The sequence below is a fragment of the Aegilops tauschii genome, chromosome 7 (genome assembly GCF_002575655.3).
Source record: "Aegilops tauschii subsp. strangulata cultivar AL8/78 chromosome 7, Aet v6.0, whole genome shotgun sequence".
Taxonomy (NCBI): domain Eukaryota; kingdom Viridiplantae; phylum Streptophyta; class Magnoliopsida; order Poales; family Poaceae; genus Aegilops; species Aegilops tauschii.
This window is the reverse complement of record NC_053041.3, coordinates 51,415,458-51,419,473: the sequence shown is the minus strand read 5'-3', so window position 1 is coordinate 51,419,473 and position 4,016 is coordinate 51,415,458.

Genomic DNA, 4,016 nt, shown 5'->3' with positions numbered 1-4,016 from the left:
GCAAAAACTGGATGCACTTCGTGTATAAAATGGACAATCTCTTTCGAAGTATCAGGGTTTCGGACGAAAACTCATCCGTTACAAAGGGATTTCATTTTTTAAATAACCTAAGCATTACCAAATTGAATATAACGATAAAACACACTAATATTAAACATAAGAAAAAAGAATCACTGAAAATCTATTTTCAAAGTTAAGTTATTCACAAACTAGTGATTCACACAAATTTCAAATAATTCAAAAGGTAAACTATTCAAATTTGTAAACTACCGGCACGAACAGAAAGTTTGTAATTTTTTTTACCCAAAGCAACAATATTACCAAAGAAACTCTAAATACAGCAAAAAACAACTCAAAAATAAATAAACCAAAAATAAATAAAGCAAAAAAAGAAGAAAATAAAAAAGCCCACCTACTGGGCCAGAGCGGCCTAAATACGACTAGAAACCCAACCTGTAGTTGGGCCAGGATGCAGGCCCGCAAGCCCAGTAGGCCCACAGGCAGAGTAGGAGAGGTAGGCCCAGAAAGCCTGCTATTGAGAGGAGCTCAATGCAGTGCCCGCGTCGGGGCTTATAAACTGGTCCTGGCGCTCCTCAACTAGCGAGATGGGACTAAACTTCTGCGCCCCTCGCCTGGCAGCGCACACCCTTTAGTACCGGGTGGTGGCACCAACCGGTACTAAAGGGTGGGCCTTTAGTACCGGTTGGTGCCACCACCCGGTACTAAAGGGTGGGCCTTTAGTACCGGTTGGTGCCACCACCCGGTACTAAACATGGGCGCTTCCCGCCGCTTGGCCTGGCCAAAATCGACCTTTAGTACCGGTTGGTGGCTCCAACCGGTACTAAAGGACCATCCTATATAAGAAACACTTACGAAAATTTCGTCAGTTTCCTCCCACTTCTCTCTGCTTCATCGCCGCCGCCCCATCCCGCGCCGTCGCCGCCGCCGTCGCGCCGTCCCCGTCGATTCCGCGCCGCCCCCGTCCTCATCGCGCCGTCCGCGTCGCCGGCCCGTCCCCATCCCCGCACCGGCCCGCGTCCCCGTCCCCGCACCGGACCGCGTCCCCGTCGCCTCGACCTCGCCCGCGCTGTGAGCCTCTGTCCCCCCTCTCCTCTCGCTCCAATTGAAGCCGCCGCGCGCGCCGCCGGCGCTGTCGCCTTGGCTCGCCGTCGCCTGCACACACAACACATACACACACATACACACACACACACACACACCATACACACACACATACACAATTTTTGTTTTTTTAGTTTTTAGTTTTTCTGTTTTTAGTTTTTAGTTTTTCTGTTATTAGTTATTAGTTTTTAGTTTTTTCAATTTTTTCTATATTAATGTTATAGAAATGTTAGTTATATAGAAATGTTAGTTATATATAGAAATGTTAGTTTTTTCTGTATTAATGTTATAGAAATGTTTGTTATATAGAAATGTTAAAGAAAAATTAGTTATACAATTTTAGTTATAGAAATGTTAGTTTTAGATATGGTCGATGTTTTTTTAGTTTATTATATTTTTAGGTATAAAATTTAGAATTTGCATATAAGAAATCACAATCCAATCATTTAAAAAATGTTACTTTACTTTTGCGGCATATAGTATTTGTTGTCGACGATGCCCGGCCCGCATCCTCACCATCGACCCGTTCGCGACGACGTCCTGCTTCAGAGGACCCATGTCCGGGATTGGGCTCCGCCGGGCTGGCACTGGGAGGTGCTACCTGGAGCGGCGCGACGCTTGGTGAGGAACCCGGCCTCGGGTCCCGTCGTCGACCCTGATCTCCTTTGGTGGCGTTCGCGTGGGCCACATTCGGTGCAGAGGGAGCCGGCCCCGACGGAGGTGGTGCGTCGCCGTGTCAGGGAGGAGGACGAGCACGTCCATCGCTACATGGCTGCTATGGACGTCAGGTTCTCCAATACCTGGCAGGTTCTTTGGGCAGATGACCGGAGATATGATCCTGTGATGGTTCCTTGTCTTTGGGTGTCCACCGCCCGCGCCCCAGGAACCGCGAGTGGCCTAGATTCTTCTATAGTATTCGATCTTTATTAGCTACCTAGCCAGTGATGTATTCGAGATTATATATTATTTGAGACGATGTATTCGAGATTAGATATTATTCGAGACGATGTATTCGAGATTATATATTATTCGAGACGATGTATTCGAGATTATATATTATTCGAGACGATGCATATTATGTACTATATGATTCAGTTTTTCCTTATTGATTGCATCCATGCATTGTAATTTGAATACTAAATTGTTTTATGTTTCTTCTATATTAGTTAAATAAAAGCTATGGCGGACAATACCGGCAGAGAGGGAGAAGAGGCCCTGTTCGAGATCATACGCAGCCCTAGCAGGCCAGATGATCTGAATGAAGCAAATGACGGCTCCCAATATCTGAACAATACCGGGGAGGGTGATGATAAGATATTCGATCTCGATGACCGAGCTGATGAAGTCATGAACTATGATTATGATTATGATGACGCAGACAATGATTATAATGACGAATACAATGTTGATCTTGAAATAACAAAGACTACCGGCGAGGTATATTTATATAAGCAGACATCTAGTGATCATCACATGTTTTGTATTTGAAGATATATTAACGAATCGATCTTTCTTCTTTCAGCCCTCCGGATCGAGCAAATCTGCTTCTACAGACAGCAGGACAAAGCGCGACCCGAGCAAAAAGTTGAAGGAGGGTGTAAAGTACAACATCGATTCCATCAAAGCTAGTGCCGAACCCCTCACGCCTAAGAACATTGCGAGCAAGTTCGTTCGTCAGTGCGGAGTTCTTGTGAAGGACCAACTCCCAATCTCCATTCAAGAATGGAAAGAGCCAAAAACTAAACGCCCAGATGTTACTTGGGTCGACGACAGAGCAAAACAAAAGCTTTGGGAATCTCTGATGGAACATTTCACCCTACCAGATTATTTCACTGATGTAGATGTGCAGAAAGTCAAGGATGCTGCTCTTAGGAAGATGGCAATTGCATTCAACACCCACAAGAAAACTGTATGGGCCAACTACCTCGCTGCAGAAAGGAAGACTCCAGAATTCAAGGGAACACTGGAGAAGCAAAGAGAACACTGGCTCGCTTTCGTGAAATTCAAGGAATCAGAATTATCTAAGGAATGGTCGAGAAAAAACAAGGCCAATGCCACAAAAAAGACGCAGTTCCATAGGCTGGGTCCAGGTGGCTACGCGGTGGCAATGCCTAAGTGGGATAAGTCTGAGCAAGAGATGGAGGATGCAGGGGTCACCCGGTTACTAGGAGCTGGCCCCCCAGGTGCAGAACTTGGTTCTATGCGCATGGGGGGCGTTGGACCCGAAGACAGGCCTGGTTTCGAAGAAGGCAAGTCTAAACGGAGCAGAACAAAAGTTACTTGACGCAATAGAAGATGCTCGATAGGGGGTGTTCACGCCCAACAGAGAGAACGACGAGCTTACGCGCGCCCTGGGAAATCCTGAACACCCGGGAAGAACACGAGGCAAGGGCGTTATTCCCTGGTATGAGGGCTTTTCGGAATGGAACGACGACTACAGGACCCGTGCAAGAAAGAAGATGGAGGAGGAGAAGAAGAGGAAGCTGGAGGAGGAGCAGAGGAAGCAGGACGCGGAACGCTTCAAGGCCTAGAAGAAAGGCACGCGGACTTGGCACTCAAATTCCAGCAGCAGCAGCAGCAGATCGACTCACTTAGCCAGGAAAGGGGGTCTCAGCAGCGGCAACAGCAAGCGGATGATCATCTAGCATTGGATAGCACCGTCCCATCCATGCCGAGAAGCAGCGTTGGTTCCGCCCCGGGCGACGCACTACTGGATACATACCCTGTGGATGACATCATAGAGAACACTAACTGTGATCTACACTACAAAATGAAGAACATATCCATGAAGGTGGCGAACGCCGTTGCTTTTACAATTACCCCCGAAGCAACCTTCCATTGCGCCCCGATTCCAGTGGGCTATGCTCGTGTCTTGGTTGATGAGGTGGTGGGCC